This window comes from Poromitra crassiceps (assembly GCF_964638095.1).
Source record: "Poromitra crassiceps genome assembly, chromosome: 1".
Classification (NCBI taxonomy): Eukaryota; Metazoa; Chordata; class Actinopteri; order Beryciformes; family Melamphaidae; genus Poromitra; species Poromitra crassiceps.
The window spans coordinates 71,653,819-71,672,292 of NC_139623.1; the positions used below are offsets into that span (position 1 = coordinate 71,653,819).

Sequence of the window (18,474 nt, forward strand, 5' to 3'; positions counted from 1 at the left end):
GTGTCTGTATTCCTGTTAAGAGGAGTGAGGGTGGATGAGTTGGGACTTCCTAGACCCTACGTGCCCCCAAAAAAAAGCGTATCTGAGGCTGATGTGGCAAACTGCCTCTGCGGCAGCTGATGGGTCTGTAGCAGCTGATGAATTGAACTGCGTTCTGTGCAGTGACTGAAGGAGTGAACTGCGTCTGCCGCGGCTGATGAATTGAACTGCACTCTGTGCAGTGACTGAAGGAGTGAACTGCGTCTGCAGCGGCTGATGAATTGAACTGCGTTCTGTGCAGTGACTGAAGGAGTGAACTGCGTCTGCAGCGGCTGATGAATTGAACTGCGTTCTGTGCAGTGACTGAAGGAGTGAACTGCGTCTGCAGCGGCTGATGAATGGAACTGCACTCTGCGGTGGCAGATGGAGCTAACTGCATCTCGACAGCTGACGGCGTAACTGCTCTGCTCTGTGCGGTAACTGATGGGGCAGACTATCTGCAATAGCTGATGGAGTGAACACTACTCTGTGCGGTAGATGAGGCTAGTCTGTGCATTAGATGAGGCTGACTGCGTCTGCAGTAGGTGATGGAGTGAACTCTACTCTGTGCATTAGATGAGGCGTCTGCAGTAGCTGATAGAGTGAATTCTACTCTGGTCTGTGCATTAGATGAGGCTGACTGCGTCTGCAGTAGCTGATGGAGTGAACTCTACTCTGTGCAGTAGATGAGGCTGACTGCGACTGCAGTAGCTGATGGAGTAAACACTACTCTACTCTGTGCGGTAGATGAGGCTGACTGCGTCTGCAGTGGCTGATGGTTTGAACTCTACTCTGTGCAGTAGATGAGGCTGACTGCGTCTGCAGTAGCTGATGGATTGAACTCTACTCTGTGCAGTAGATGAGGCTGACTGCGTCTGCAGTAGCTGATGGATTGAACTCTACTCTGTGCAGTAGATGAGGCTGACTGCGACTGCAGTAGCTGATGGAGTGAACACTACTCTACTCTGTGCGGTAGATGAGGCTGACTGCGTCTGCAGTGGCTGATGGATTGAACTCTACTCTGTGCAGTAGATGAGGCTGACTGCATCTGCAGTAGCTGATGGAGTGAACTCTACTCTATCCTGCGCAGTAGATGAGGCTGACTGCGTCTGCAGTAGCTGATGAAGTGAACTCTACTCTAGTCTGTGCATTAGATGAGGCTGACTGCATCTGCAGTAGCTGATGGAGTGAACTCTACTCTACTCTGTGCAGTGGATGAGGCAGACTGCGTCTGCAGTAGCTGATGGAGTGAACACTACTCTGTTCAGTAGATGAGGCTGACTGTGTCTGCAGTAGCTGATGGGGTGAACTCTACTCTATCCTGTGCATTAGATGAGGCTGACTGCGTCTGCAGTAGCTGTTGGAGAAAACTGCGTCTGTAGCAGCTGACAGATAAACTGGTGAGGATAGACAATGTGGACCAGGCTGAAGCCATGTGGGCCGGGCTGAAGCCATGTGGGCCGGGCTGTTGCCATGTGAGGAGAGATGAAGGGGTCGAGGGGATGAAGGGATGAGGGATGAAGGAGTCCAGCGATTGCTGGATGTAGGTTGCGGGGGGGGGGGGGTGGCCTCCTGTAGCCAGGTGCTCCTGCCTAGATTGGCTGCTGCCAATGCTGGAACTGGATGGCGGGGCTCTGTGTCATTCCCTGAGTGAAGCGGGCTGACCACGACAACCGTCCTGTGGTATGTCGTCGTGTCTTGTTGTGTTCTGTGATTGAGCTCACTAAATCGAATTCCTGTCAACGATGATGAAAGGCAATGAAGTATTGGAACTTGAAACTTGAAACTCGTGGTAGCGGCAATATCGGTTCTGATGGGGACTGACTGTAGGTGGCGCTGTGGTGAAGACTTGAGGACTGGGAGCTCTGGCTGTAGGTGGCGCTGTAGTAATAACTGAAGCACCGGCCGTAGGTGGTGCTGTGGTGAAGGCTGGAGAACCTGCTGTAGACGGCGCTATACTGAAGCTGGATGACCGAAGGCAGGAGCGCTGAGGTAAGGCTAGGGATCAGCTGTGGAGGTGTTATGGTTAGAGAGACAGCCAGGTGAGTTATACATTTGGGTGATGGGGAAGGGAGGGGAGGGGGGGGGGGGGGGGGGCGACAACGACAGACCAGTTGGGAAAAGAGGAGGGTTGGGCTGATTAGCCGAAGCCGTGTTGGCTGAGACAGAGAAAGTGGGGGCAGAAGCCATGTTGCTGTTCTTGGCTGAATGAAAGTTAGAATGAGGGATGTAGGGATGAAAGGATGCATGTGTACAGGGTTTTTGTGCAGCCTGCGGGACTGGGATGAGAGGGAAGCTGAGATCAGCTGAGAGAGATGGGAGACATAGGGAGCAGGCACGGGATATGACTTGAATATCATGTTTTGATTGAATGTAAACAATAATACATGAAGAGATGAGATCGTAGGTGGTGCTGTGGTGAAGGCTGGAGAACCTGCTGTAGACAGCGCTATGCTGAAGCTGGATGACCGAAGGCAGGAGCGCTGAGGTAAGGCTAGGGATCAGCTGTGGAGGTGTTGTGGTTAGAGAGACAGCCAGGTGAGTTATACATTTGGGTGATGGGGAAGGGAGGGGAGGGGGGGGGGGGGGGGGGGCGACAAGGACAGACCAGTTGGGAAAAGAGGAGGGTTGGGCTGATTAGCCGAAGCCGTGTTGGCTGAGAGAGAAAGTGGGGGCAGTAGCCATGTTGCTGTTCTTAGCTGAATGAAAGTTAGAGGAATGAGGGATGTAGGGATGAAAGGATGCATGTGTACAGGGTTTTTGTGCAGCCTGCGGGACTGGGATGAGAGGGAAGCTGAGATCAGCTGAGAGAGATGGGAGACATAGGTAGCAGGCACGGGATATGACTTGAATATCATGTTTTGAATGAATGTAAACAATAATACATGAAGAGATGAGATCAGCTGTGAATGTCTGGCAGATCGGAGCCAGGGAATATACGACCTGGCTGCAGCCGTCTGCAGCTTCAGTGGCACTGTGACAGCAAACCGGACAGCGCTGACGGTGATTGGCTCATGGCTCTCGCTCATTAGCTACTTAGCCTAATAATAAAAAAATATGGCTTCGTCAGGATATATACAGTATATATATATTTATTTATATATATATATATATATATATATATATATATATATATATATATATATATATATATATATATATATATATATATATATATATATATATATATATATATATATATATATATTATATAAAATGTAGGAGGCTCAGTACAATTATTGTTGAATAGTAGGAGCATATTTGAGCATGAAATTAGTCGTGGCAGTCAACCATCAGCAATGGGTTATGTGTTATTAGTTTTTGTTTGTTCTTTGTTTATTTCATTATTCTCCCAACTGCATAAAGCTACATTCTGCCATCTACCAGAAGGGAAGTTCACAGGGAGCCGAGCATTACAATTCCCACATAGCAGAGCTGCATATGCATGGAAAGTGCTTATTGGAAACATTACTTATTAGTGGGGAAAATTGCAATGATTTGAGTATGAGTGCGATTGATCTCACAAGCAAGCTGCTGGTTATGAATAAGTTGTGCAGTGTTTGTGTGTGTGTGTGTGTCTGTGTGTGTGTGCACCACTAACCACAAGATAGCAGTGTTTGTCAGGGCATGAGTGTGAAATCAATTGCAATGGTCTCTAGTCACTGAGCACAGGCCAGAATGAACGTTTCATCATTGAACCCCATTTCTGCTCAGGGCTGAAAGATGAACCGTCACACATCATCAGCTGTCCAGAGCAAATGATATTATTGAGAGACTCTGATATCACAAAACAGTGCATTAATTGGGGTAGCAGAGTTTAAAGACATGTGAACCCAATTGCACCAAGCCTGATTTAAATTCTGTGTAATGCACATTGTAGAAAGCAGACAACCACAAGCCACATAGATGCAGCCTGCTCCTCATCAGCTACCAGTAGAATCTGCCATGTTTAAATGAAACAAATTTTTTTATACACTGTGACTTTTATTTCTGTATTGTTACTTATTTACTTGCTTTCTACCTTACTTACGTACTTACTGACATACCTACTTACTTAATAATAACATATCTTTTACACGTTTAGGGTATAGTATAGTAGAGTATCCATTCACACATCTTTAAACTCTGTGATGATGGTGTGTAGAAAGAAACCATTTGAATAAACAAAACCAAAGAGTGCGTTCCATGAACATGATCCACTGAAACTAAATTTGAATCTTCCCCAAACACATCATAGAGTCCCTTCCTCCTCTAACTCAGCTGCAGGTGGAAGCTCACTCTCTGTCAAACCAGTTTGTCTAGTGGGTTTAATTAGCCTGGAAGGGAGGCTGAAAGTCAAGGGGGATGCTTAGAAAAAAGGGCTATCTTCAGCTAGATAACACACAATTAAAACTAAAGTAAATCATATATGTAGCCTATCTACATTTCCTATAACTAAAACATGTGAATGATCGTACTTGAATGAACAAAGGTTACTACTTACTGTACTTGATATTTCATTTTATTGGGGGGGGGGGGTACAAATGTTTACCTGTGTTCTGTTCAAAAACAATGTAAAACAAACCCAAAATCACATTTCAGACTCATGATAAACACATAATGTTTACAAAAACATGAAGGCACAGTCGATGCTTGGTATCCCCTTAATAACAATAACATAGTAATTGTTCAAACAAATGTAACTTCAAATCTGCCGTTTCCTTGGAGAGTTTTTCTTTTTGACTTCAATTGAAGAGTTAAATAGTTGTTTACAAGTTGAGCCATATGTGCAGATGAAACCTATTCGAAGCCCATATTTGAATTTGAACACAGACATCAGGCATTGAGGGAACGCTTCCATTGAAATCAATGCAAACTGCTGTACTGCCTGCCTCATCATGGAAGCATCTGAGCAAGTCACCCAGGTCCAATTCTTCATGACTTACATGTGCATTTCTGGTGTAATGACTCAATGTTCAATTAAAAAAGGCCAATACATTTTCAAAGTGGCACTGCCAAACATATTCATAATAATAATCATCATAATAATAAACATATTCCAAAAGCAGATAACGACACAACATAGAAACACACTCATGTACATTCTTCATTTTGCCAATGCATCAACTGCATTTTATGACTAAACACTCACACAATAAGTACACGTATACTGCCAAATAATTCATAGTATTACGTATCTGTATACGAGGGATCAGCCGAGCATTTTGGTAAACAAACCGCGTCCGTGGGTGGCAACGGCAATGGAACCCTATGGAGCCCAAGTGGTGTGTGTGTGTGTGTGTGTGTGTGTGTGTGTATGCGTGCGCGCGTGCATGCGTGCGTGTGTGCACACGTTCAAATATATGTTTTTGCTGGGTTCGAGGCTGCGTCCTCATTAGCTTCGGACTCGACGGACAAACTGTTTTGCGATGCAGCCCATTTCAGCTGCGATTTTGTCGACGGCGCTTCGCTCTGCTCCGATTTCCTCGACGGCGGCCTCTTCATCTGAGACTTTGTTGATGGCGCCCTGCTGCCCCCTGACGCCTCTGGCTCCGGCCCATCCTCCCAGGGAGGCCTCGCGTACCTCAGCTCTATTGGCTGAGACCTTGTTGTCGATGCTCCCTCGTTGCTCGGCGACCTTGTGAACACCGGTCCAATGGGCTGAGACCTTGTTGACGGCACCCTGCTGCCTCCCTGGCTGGTGGATCCGTTAGAGGAGCGGACCACCAGATAGCGGACAGAGGGGCTGGTGTCTGCGTCGTGGGCTTTGAGGGGGCAGGTCGAGCTGATGAACAGCCCCCCTCCCAGCATGAGCAGGATGGACGCTCCCCATCCGATGTACAGGCAGGCTCCGATCTCCCTCCGCTGAGCGTCTATGGTGGAGCTGTAGAACTTCCGCACCACCGCGCCGGCCGCCCACGACGTGGGGATCAAGCACAGCAGCCCCGTGGCGATCAGCACCCCCCCCGCCGCCACCGCCACTTTGGCCTTCGCTGCCCCGCCCCCTTCTTCGTCCAGGAAGCGGGTGCACTTCCCCCCGACGAAGGCCAGCGCAAGGCCCATGGCACCCGTGACGACGGCGAGCACGGTGAGCGCTCTGGCGGCCTGCAAGTCGGAGCTGAGAGCCAGGAGGGACTCGTAGGGTTTGCACTGGATCTGGCCGGTGCTCTGGACCACGCAGCTCATCCAGATGCCCTCCCAGATGGTCTGCGACGTGACGATGGTGCTGCCCACGAAGGCCGTGACCCGCCACATGGGCATGATGCAGCTGATGATCACCCCCACCCAGCCCAGGAGGCACAGGGCGCTGGCCAGCATCTGCATCCCAAGAGACGCCATGGCATATGAGGTGAAGGGAAAAGACGGCTATACCTCCACAAGTCCTTTCAACACTTTTCTGATGCGAGGTTTTTCTCTGGAGTTCTTGGACTTCACAGATCACTCCACTCTTCTCTTTCTCCTCCTCCACAGAATTCCCTAGTTTCTCTTTCGTTCTCTTACTCTCCCTCTCTATTTCCCGGCTCATAAGCCTCCATTTCTGTGTTTCTCTTCCGTCATTGTTCCTGCAGTTTAGCCGAGTATCTATACCCTGGAAACACAGTGCACTTCACTGGTCTGTCCAGCCTCCTGTTGCTCCTACCTGTCTCCAGGTGTATCTGGATACCAGTTTGGCCACAGTGCATCTGTCTACAACCTCACTACCTCTGTCCCTCCCCCCTCTGTTTTCCTCACATACCTTCTGCTCTCTCTCTCTCTCTCTCTCGCTCTCTCATGCTCTCTCATGCTCTCTCTGTCCCTTCTCTCTTTACTTCACTAGTACTGCTCCTTTTTCTGTCACCTGAAGAGAGTATGTGTGTGCTACTGCTCAGGTGAAGGCACACACCACACCTACCCTATAGGGAGAAGAAAGGGGAGGAGCGAGTGTGTGTGTGAGAGAGAGAGAGAGAGAGAGAGACAAAGAGAGAGAGAAGGTGGCTAGGAAACTGTGTGACATCATCTGTCCCCTCCTTCGTTATCTATTCCATCTCTATCTATTCCGACAATATTCTTTATGAAACTGTTACTCTGTGAGGTTGTTTTGGTTTAGTAACCTCTTCCTACAATCACATTGCAAATGAAACACATTGAATGTGTTTTTTATACCAAAATTGACAATGAGCTACGTGTGTGCGTGTGCGTGCGCGTGCGCGTGCGTGTGTGTGTGTGTGTGTGTGCATGCGTGTGCATGCGTGTGTGTGTGTGTGTGTGTGTGTGTGTGTGTGTGTGTGAGTGATGTGTAACCATTGTGTGTGTGTGTGTGTGTGTGTGTGTGTGTGTGTGTGTGTGTGTGTGTGTGTGTGTGTGTGTGTGTGTGTGTGTGTGTGTGTGTGTGTGTGTGTGTGTGTGTGTGTGTAGGTGTGTGTGTGTGTGTGTGTGTGTGTGTGTGTGTGTGTGTGTGTGTGTGTGTGTGTGTGTGTGTGTGTGTGTGTGTGTGTGTAACCAGTGTGTAACACAATCTCCTGGGACAAATTCTGTTTCATTCAAGCACTGGCTGTTGTGCAGAAGAAGCTGTTGTTCTCTCCCCACATGCTAAACCCAAACCTTTGAATCAAGCTTCAACTGCTGTGAGAGATTCACTCTCTCTTTTTTCCGCTAGATAATGATGACAAACCAGCATTTCACTTTCATATTTTATGCAACACCCACAATCGTCCACAGTGTCCTTGAAATAGTTAAAGGCGCCATGAAATGTGACTGTATCTAATAAGAAACATCTTTATTGTCATTGCAAACAGCAAACTGCTGCTACTGTCAACACTACTGTGAAGCCCTTTTAAATGAGAGAAATGTTGTTACTCCTCCACTGTTTAAACCACAAACACACAGAGGGGCAGGTGTGTATGTTTGATTTTTTCATTCACTTATATTTGATCCTCTGAAGATTTTTAACATGAGTAATACTGACGAATACACACACATACATGTACATACGCAAGTTATCACTCGGTCTTCCTGTGTGTTTATTTTGGCAACGTTTCTGTTGAAGTATAGGTCACATTGTAACAAAACCTGTTTGTAAGGATTCTTTCATGTACAAACACTTGAAAGACCAGACAGACTGTTCAGCGCGTTCCTTTGGCATCGTCATCAAATAGTGAAGACTTCTTGTACCTGTGAAAAACAAAAGCTGTTGTGATGAGATGGAAAAAAGAGGACTAAAGAGAAATGTTAAAAAAGAATACAAAGAAATCATATTCATCTTAGAAATTATTTAACTTATACTATTTATGGCATACAATAATACAGGGAAAATGTCAAGCAGACAAAAACTGAAATAAATGAATTACAATGAGAAAAGAGAAGAGGTAGTCAAGGTGTCTTAGACATAACAGTGACTATCATCAAGGTTTATGCTGTTAGGTTTTATACTTTTATACCGTAAAACTTCAAATAAGGGCCCAGGCGTTTATTATGCTAAATTGACTCAGACCCCCTGCGGTTATTGGAGACTCGGCGGCAATTGGAGTCAGGTGGTTATTTCTTTATTGCATGAAATTGACCCAGGCGATTATTTTTTTGGGTACAGAATTCCTGCTCAGCAAAAACGGAAAGTATCAAATTGCTTATTTAAACCAGTGAGATAGTAGTACACACAAGAGGGTAGGTACAGGCAGTTTTGAACATGCCTAGTATTGTACAACGGACTGGAATGAACGAAAACAACTGATAGCCTTCATCTTCATCATCATCATAATCATCATCATCCAACTACCAGTATGTTATGGTATCAGTTCATTGCTCTCCTCTTCTCCCTCTGCCAAGCAGCCATACCATATTTGAAACAAGTAACATTAGCCTACCGCTCACACATTCAGTTGTGTTTCATTGGAAAGAAGTCATAGCAACGTTATTAGTCTCGCTTGCCAGACTCTCCCAGCAAAGCAACGTAGAAGGCACGCTAACGTAGCTACCAAGCTAACGCCAACCAAACAGCACTGCGGCACTAGACAAAACAAGCAGACTTACCAAATACCGGTAGGTAGACGCCAAGTTTCCAATGCATGTCCAGTATAATGGGTATAATCCATACTGCATTTATGATCGCTGTTCCGCTGAGAGAAATGCACTTTTACAAGGCACAACTGTAACATTACGCTACGTTAGCGTAAGTTGACAGTGTCTCCAGCACGTTGCCTACAGGAATCCGTAGCATTAAACAATGCGGTATGCATACTTGAAACATGTTGTCGGTTACAGCATGTATAATTAAAATATAAAACTGTCTGACAGGAGGAGAAACTTCCGCCTGACTTCCTCCAAAACAACATCATTACCGTAAGTGACTGAATTTAGTCAACACAAAAACATACAGTACAAACAAACCATATTTATTCTAATAAACGCCCCGGCGGCAAAAAGGGTCAGGCGCTTATTATGCTAAATCAACTTGGACCCCCGGCGGAAAATGGAGGACTGGCAGCAATTAAAGTACAGGCGCTTATTGGAAGAATGACGGTTTATATATATTACAATGTGTAAACATTAGACTAAAGCACTATACACATAATCAATCATACTGCTGACGCGTTACCACATTAGTAGTAACACAACATAATCATGCCATGCCAACTCCTCTTCCTCCAACAAATGGAAACTCCCTTTATGTTCTCTCATCCCAGTTCACCCCACGTCCGCCGGCGGTCTAAACGTAGGCCTTGCTACTGTCCATAGAGCGTGCCTTGCTGCTGTCCACAGAGCGTCCACAGAGCGTCCACAGAGCGTGCCTTGCTGCTGTCCACAGAGCGTGCCTTGCTGCTGTCCACAGAGCGTGCCTTGCTGCTGTCCACAGAGCGTGCCTTGGCAATACTTCACATCATAGTCGGTCTGATCGCTGGGCGGACACGAGCTGCACAGGAGGCCCCCTCTAAGGGAACAGCAGCCCCGCCGAGCCCCAGCCGAGGCGCCCGGCTCCCTCCTCTGTGCGTTGGTCATAAGGGGGTTGTAGAAATCACGGATGATGGTGTGTTGGCGGCCCAGCAGACAGAAACGAGGACCGGGAGCCCCGCGATGATGAAGATGATGCCCCGCCGCGATGGTCACTTTGCACTTTGCCCTCTCCTCTTCCACAAAGTTGGTGCACTTCCCCCCCGGCCACGCCCAGCAGGATCCCAAACACACCGGCGATGATGCGGCGATGATGACCAGCGGCGCTCTGGCGGCCTGCAGCTCCTGCGGTAAGGCCATGCAGGGAGTCGTACACCTTGCACTGCATCTGGCCCGTGCTCTCTGGGTCACACAGTTCATCCACAAGAACCTCCCATATCACCTGAGACATGACGATGTTGGCCCCCCGATGAAGGCCGTGACCTTCCAGGTGGGGAGGGCACAGATGATGATGCTCCCGAGGAAGCCGAAGATGGCCAGGGCCAAACCCAGCAGCTGTCTTCCTCCAGACACCATGGTAATGGTCTGCACGGCTCTTCAAAGAGGCAGGAGCAGAAACAGAGACAAAGGAACGGATAGAAGTGGGGTTTACCGCCAATTCAGAGGAGGAGAATGTTGACAGCGGCTACCTCACTGAAAAGGGATAGAGGAGGAGTTTCCCACTGTTCTCTCTCACTCGAAGCTGAAACTGGTTTCTGAAGGATTCTCGCCGGACCAGATTGCTCCAGAACGCTGGTGTAGTTTAGTATACCAATGCTGCAGACATGCATTCATATGCATGCCCCCAAGAAAGAAACCACAGACACAAAAATCTCTGACACACACTCTCTCCCTGCCAGGGGTGTCATGCAAGCCAACACTCTGAGGGGGCAAACTCTGAACTCTGAACCCCCAAAAAAAAGTTTTGGGGGAAGCCAGATTTAGAGGAATATCTCATTTTAAATTAACAGACTGAGCAGGTAACTGTTCGTTACAGATTGAAGAGATTCCATTAGTCTCATCTAGTGTCCTCTAGAGCAGGGGTTCCCAACCTTTTTTGTGCCAAGGACTGGTAGATACATGGGAAAAAAAGTCGCGGACCGGATGTCAATTTTAATGGTTTTAGTTATATATATTTACTCACCAGGTGGCGACAAAGGGTAAATAACAGCCTTTTGTGTTGTACTGTATGTAGCCTATACAGTATTTATGTTTTTGTTTTAAATACAAACATAAATAAACATCAACTTGAAACTATGTTTCAACTACCACACACCACCTATAATATTATAGCCTATGTTCATTAAAAAATAAAAATAAAAAATAAAAAAATTACCTCTCAAAAATCGGAGGGGGCAATTGCCCCCTCAGTTACAATGGGCATGACGCTTCTGCTCCCTGCACACATGACATGATAACATCCCCTGAGGTCAGAGCTCAGCTACAGAACAACACCCCTGTGTTTTGCTCAAGGACACTTCAGCAGGACAGATCCTTGCTGAAACAGTTATTTTGTTCACAGTTAGTGCTAAACCTAATCCATGATGTGTCATCATCATGCTGTTCCTTACACCAGCATGACGGCTAATATTATCCCTGGGGAAATCAAATGTAATGGGCTATCCAAAATTATGAGTTTTATCTTCAGAAAAAAAGTGTACATATATATTATAGCCTATATCATTTTATGTTTTTGATCAATATTTTTTTTTGTATATCATATTTTTTATTGTTTCATTTTCAGACGTCAGTTTAATGCCATAAGCAATTGGGTGTACAACCCCAAGCAAAAAAAACACCAACACAGCTGCAGGCGGGACAGAACCCAAAACAAATCTTCAAATAAGTTGAACAAAACAAAAAAAACAAGTAAACAAATTCAAACTGAAAGACAGAAAAGAGAAAGAAGAAAAACAACAAACAAAAACAAAATAGGAGACAAAAAACAAACAAAAACATTACAAGATGGTGCTACCAACCTACTCAAATGTGTGCGAGAATAGGCAAATTACACATTTCTGACCTCACCCAGGTAGTCCAGAAACGGGTCCCAGAACTTCCTAATTGAGTTAGTCCTCAGAGACCTGAGTCTTTCCATGCACACTACCCTTTTTTAAGATGAGTGAGATGTTAGCTTCATATAGTGTGTTAGGCAAAATGTTGTCCTCATTAGAGCTAGATGTCATTCTGAGGAGGAGTGGGGCAAGGATGTCACAGAATTTCTTGTAAAACTCGGCTCCGAATCGGTCCAGACCAGCTGCTTTACCTGACGGGAATGATTTGATGGTGGAAGCTATTTCTTCCAATGTAAAGTCAGAGTCTAGGTCCTCTCTGGCAGCGTCACTAGCTTGGGTGTCTCAAAAGAGTCAAAAAAGTCACTCAAATCAGACCGAGTGGCATCAATCACACTTAGACGAGTAAAGTTCGCTGTAGAATTCCCTAAAACATTTCGGTCAAAACAGTCATTTATTTCCTTAGGATTGGTCAGCAGGGTGCCCCCCTTTGATTTGATGGAAGAGATTAATATGGAAGCCTGATCACCCTTGAGCTGTCGTGCGAAAACCTTCTCTGGCTTATCTCCCAATTTAAATTGCTTTTGTCTCAGTTTTAACAGGAGGGTGTTTATTTGGCCGCCCAGGATACAATTATATTCATATTTTAGCTTCAATATCTTATTGTAGTCCTCTGAGGATTTTGAGTTCCGATATGCCGCTTCGAAGGAAGGAAGAATATTTTCAATTTCCAGTAGGCGCCTCTCTCTCTTTTTCTTTGCTTATTATATCCCCACGAATAACAACTTTTAATGTTTCCCATAGTGTGGAATCTGATACTCATTAAATTCCATAAAGTGCTTTAATTTGGTGGTAATATATTCTATAAGTTTCCCATTGGTGAGTAAGGAAGGGTTAAGATGCCAAGAATAGCTTTGTTTAGGAAGAGAGAGGTTCAGCGAAATAGACAAAGGGGCATGGTCAGAAATAAAAATGTTATGGTATTTTGTGTTAACAACGTGGGAAATGAACTGGGAGTCTATTAAAAAATAATCAATTCTGCTGTAGGATTTATGGGCATGTGAGTAAAATGAAAATTCTTTATCAGTGGGCTGTTGTATTCTCCAAGTGTCTATTAGGTTCCTCGATTTGATCAAATGATTTAAGACTTGCACAGATGATATGTTTGAGCGTGGGCGTGTGGACAAGTAAGTATGGGTCTAAGTAACAGTTAAAATCACCTCCGATTATTATGTTTGAATTGTTGTCTGGGATTAAATCAAAAACTCTTAAAAAAAGAATTGGGATTGTCATATTGGGGGCGTAAATGTTGAGTAAAATTAAAGGAAATGAATTGATACTGCCTGAAACTAAAACAAAACGTCCATTAGGGTCTGATATTGTGTTTGTCATGGAGAATGGAATGGATTTATGGATAAGGATTGCAGCCCCACGGGCTTTACTTGAGAATGATGAGTGATAGATTTGGCCTACCCACCCTCTCTTAAAGGAGAATTTCGGTTTATTTGAACCTGGAGCCCTCTCCCCACATTAACTCATTGAGTGCCAGCCACTTTTGGAGAACGGACGCTCCCAGTGCCAGAGTTTCAGAGCGTTTTCAGTGATTTCTCGAGGCCCACAGAATATTGTGTGATATTACTATGTAAACACCGAACACGCACAAAGAACGATGAGACTCTCTTCTATCATCTGCAAAAAAAAGTTTATTGATACCATTTTCCGTTCTTTAGTTATGAGCCGGAGAATATAGGTTGTTTTGAGCAAAAAGACACGTTTCAATTTAGAATCTGAGATATTCAGCCTTTTGTGAAAGGAAGCATTTCAAGCACATCATTGACTCTGAAGCTAATATTTTCTGATGTAATGACACCTCAAAAATAATTTCCTTCAATAAAAGAGTAAAAACAAAGGAATTTTGTTTGGCCAAATAATATTTTTTAGCTGCAACCAGCAGCGCTGGCCCTTGCGTGCGCAGACCCTACACCTTCTTGCTGGTCTTGATTTACTGCTGGTGGGCATCAGATAGCCTATTCTAGCTTGTTTGCCTGTCTCTGTGCATCCAGCCTGCTGCCTGGGTCTGTGTTTACTGTCAATGGTTGTATGCTGTAGTGCCCTGCGTGCCCCACCCCCCTCCTCCTCCTCCTCCGTGGGAGTGTCTCTGGGGCTCTGCTGCGAGTGCGTTTGCTCTGCGTTTGCTCTGCACTGAAAAGTGCGCTGCACCCCGCTTTTTCACAGCCTGTCGCCGGCTCCCAGCTGAGAATAATGTAACTTTTCAGAAAGACGCTGGTGTCGGCAACTAAATCATATGGAGGGGCTATCGCAGCGGACACGGAGGGGCTCAATTGTGGCAGCAGATTGACTGCTGTTCACAGGCACAGCTAACGTTATGCTTCATGCATATCGATGCGATTTCCGTTTCCCCATTACTTCTTCTCTCTTTTTTCCTCGCCTTTCTCTAATCTGGAGAGCACTGTCGCCACCTAATGGGTCCCTAAAATAGCTTTTACACATTCAACATCCACCATACTTTCACAGGAGATGGATCTGGCTTTGATCCACGTCCCACCGTCAAAAAACGCAATTGACGAACATACTCGTCCTTGGCACTCTACGTTACTAAACGAATTGACGAACATACTCGTCCTTGGCACTCAATGAGTTAATTCTGATCTGACGACTCACCCAGTGTTCTCAAGTCACGCGAGACTTTCCTGCCGGCTGGCCTGTGTGACTTGACGAGAGTTGGTGACACAGACCCCGGAGGAGGATATGAGATCCCTGGTAAACACTACTGGAAACAGCCCGGTGGTGATTAACATTCTGATGTTTCTTTAGGGATCATATAATGACGATATGGGTAGAAAACGGGAAGAAAAATCAAAATCGTAACGGAGAACACTGGGTGAGTCGTCAGATCAGAATTAATGTGGGGAGAGGGCTCCAGGTTCAAATAAACCGAAATTCTCCTTTAAAGGACGGCTTTACCGTGGGGAATATGAATATATATTAAATCTCACGCCCCTAAGGTTTTCGAATCCGTTGAAATTTTTGAAATTGGAGCTTCACTGCCAGAGATATCAACCGAAATCCACTCTGTGTGGGGGGGGGGGGGGGGGGGGGGTTGGAGGGGAGGGGCGGGTGCGGGGACTCGAAATCCTACATTTCCCACAATGCACTGGGCTCGCGTGGCCTTCGTTTCCATGCCCACCCCTCAGGCATTTGGCTGATATCAAACTCCAGTAGGTGGCGGTAATGCACATTATGCCAACCGCCATAAAACTCAAAGAAGAAGAAGAAGAAGGCTTCGACAATAAAACATATAGAGAAGAAGAAAAAATTGAAAATAAAATTGCCTCCAAATTGCACCAAATTTAAACCGAAGTATATATGTCGGGAGATGTCTTCATAAAAAAAAATTCATGCATTTTAAGGCATTTTCGTAGGAGTTACGCGCATCTGATGTTGTAACTATTTTCTGTAAAAATGTGTAAAAACAGGTACATTGCTCAGCGTTGATTTCGTTACTTCAACGCACCTACTACTAGATGTAAAATTTGACGAGCTTTCCAATGCCGCCAGTCCCGTGTCTGTCCGTGCTTCCGTTCCCGAGAAAATCGTCTCTTTGCAAGGAGCTATGGAAAGCTAACCTAGCTACAGCAGGCTAGGTGGTGGAAAAAGATGGCTGCCTTTTGTTTTTGTTCCAGACCTCTGAAGGGGCGTGGAGGACCTCTAGAGGCGGGACCATGGCTCACAACAATTGTAGTTCATAGGTCCTCGACTTCCGCAAGGCGGACTTGGGCCAGATGACGCGAAACGCGTCGGCTGGCCCAAAAAATATGTGAGAGATGCTTGATATCTCTGGCAGTGAAGCTCCAAGTCCTTTAAGTTTTGGGTGATCTGCTGGTTTGAGGTGAGTTTCCTGAAGAAATGCGATTTTTGTGTTTAACCGTTTCAAATGTTCGAATACCTTATTGCATTTAACAAATGCGTCCATGCCCTTGACATTCCAGGGATCGACATGGAATGCTGGAATGTCAAGGGCTAACTGAGAAGTGATGTGATGACATACACATATGAAGGTATAGCACATAGATAAAAACAAAGAAAGCACAAAAAAGTGACATCAAGAAACACAAATAAAACATTAAACATAGAGTCAACCCCCCACCCAACCCCACCCACTAACCAGGCTGCTGTAAAAAAAAAAAACAGCAGCGCTAACTCTGATCCTAAGATCAGCATATATTAGTTCTGATACTTCTGTCCCTCTATTCCCACAATCTAATACTAATGAGTGTTAGAAACAAAAGTTAAACCTTTGCAAATACAACGTGTACATACGGGCACTCCCCCATATAGACGGACGGCGTGCGCACCCCCGCATACTCACTCTTTCACTCACTCACACAGACACACACACACACACACACACACACACATACGCACACACTCGCGTACGTACACACACTGGTTATAATGAAAAAGCAATAAAAAAACATGGGAAAATAAACAGCAAAGAGGCTGTAACTCAACAGCCCCGGATCACAAGATTCGTAATTTCGTACGGCTACCAAGTTACATTGTGCTAAAAATTTGGCATACATATTCAAAGCACATGAATCTTGACAGAAAGAAAAGACAATAAATAAAGAAAAGCATGACATGCATACAGCATGCGGGTGTGTGCACACAAACGCGCGCGCACACACGCACGCATCCACACACAGGCACACAGGCACACACACACACACACATGCGCTCGCGCGCGCGCACACACACACACACACACACGTGCATGCACACACACACACGCATCCACACACCGAGCTCCATTCTGTTTGGTTGACTTAGTCCCCTGCTATACATATTTATAGTAAATAAACATGTAAAATGACATACATTCATAAGAAGAAAATTCAACAACAAAAAAACTTAGAGTCTATGCTAGCGGGTTAGAAATAAAGAGAAGACTTAAAAAGAGAAGCCTAGTGAGCTTCCGAACCCCAAAATAAGTATACATATAACCTAGCGCTAGAGTCTTTCAAGAGTTGTTTCTTCGGGGTGAAAAAGGAGAAAAAAGAGAGTCCGACGGTGAAGGAAAACCCAAACAAAATATCAATCCATGGGCCCGGACGTCGGTGACGTTACTTCAGAGTTTATACAGGTAGAGCTAGTTTGCTAGGTAGCTAGTTTAGCATCGCACTAACAACAGGCCCGCTAGCAAGAGTCAGTAGAAGTAGCAACAAGTAGCTAACTGGTTAGCTTAGCTGGTCAGGCAGCCGAATGGAGACTAGGGCAAAAAGAAAAAATGATCATGCCCAGGCTAACCAGTGTCAGAATGGGTGGATTTTCAAAAGTCATTCCTTCATGGGGAAAAAAATAAGTAAATAAAAATAATCCAACGATGAGGAGGAAAAAAAAGTGAATCCGTTTGACCCGTGGATCGATAACGTTATTTCAAGTCTATACAGTCAATGAATGAAGTTGGTTAGCTTAGCAACACGCTAGCATAATGTTGCCGGCTTTGTTAGCAAAAGTCAACAAGTGGCTAGTTAGCTTAGCTGGTTAGCTTAGCTAGCCAGACAGCCAAGAGTTCGCTGGGACGAAAAAGTAGAAAAAATACAACAATGGGGACCCTCAGTTGATTCAGGCAGACCGATAACTCTGATATTGTTACGCCGGCTGCGAGACTCAAGATCGATAACTTTAGCTGACAGTTTGGCATTAGGGGAGAGTGGGGTGAGTTGTGCCACTTTTTACTTGAGGTGTCTTTAAAGTGAGGGCATGACAGTAATGCCTCCAACTACAATATGTAAATATATTTCAGGATGTTGTGCACCACTGGGAACACTCCCTTTGGATCTTAAATAAACTGTTAAAAAAATATGGCTATTCTTAAAAAAGTGGTCTCTTGGCACAACTTGCCCCCGGTGCGGGGTAAGTTGTGCCTTTAGAGAGAATACGTTGGGGTAAATTGTGCCATTGATTACTGAAGTAAAACAGAACATTTTCATCTCATATACTGTAATGCTATATCAAAGCAAGACAAAATAAAGATAACACTAAAGTCCAGTGTACTATAACAGGGTTAAACAAGGCTAAACGGTAGCAGCAGTTGACCTACATATTTAACATTTTCAGAAATAAAAATTATGTTCAAAATGAACAAAATCACCTATCACAGAGCCAGGCTACACTTGCCAATACTGCAATATTCTTCAACAAGGTCTATTTAAACATTTAAGAACAAAATGAAATAAAATTTCACTAAATCAACTGCAACTGCACTGGCACAACTTAACCCAGGCCTTTTGGCACAAATCACCCCATCCCCACCATTTTAACAAACTTGTATCATATAGCTGGTTTGGAGCTAACATCATGCTAACAGTATAGCCTCATATTGTAGCTTACTAAAACACTAACACATGTGTGAAATGTTTTCAAGCTTGTCTATAATTGTTCAGACACAACAATCAATAAACCTTGATCATAAAAAATTTACTTTGAGAGGCAAAAAACAGTTTTTTGAACTTAAATGTGCTTAGCTCTTGTGCAATCT

The 18,474-nt window shown here is 45.0% G+C and overlaps 2 pseudogenes across 2 annotated transcripts; both read right to left on the bottom strand.

Moving 5' to 3' along the window:
- Nucleotides 1-4,530: 4,530 nt before the first annotated feature.
- On the bottom strand, nt 4,531-6,818 carry LOC310776637 (claudin-4 pseudogene; annotated as a pseudogene). Its single transcript has one exon. The product of its transcript is annotated as a claudin-4 pseudogene (transcript).
- Nucleotides 6,819-9,695: 2,877 nt separating this feature from the next.
- LOC310793210 (claudin-4 pseudogene) lies at nt 9,696-10,437 on the bottom strand (annotated as a pseudogene). Its single transcript has one exon. The product of its transcript is annotated as a claudin-4 pseudogene (transcript).
- Nucleotides 10,438-18,474: the final 8,037 nt, after the last annotated feature.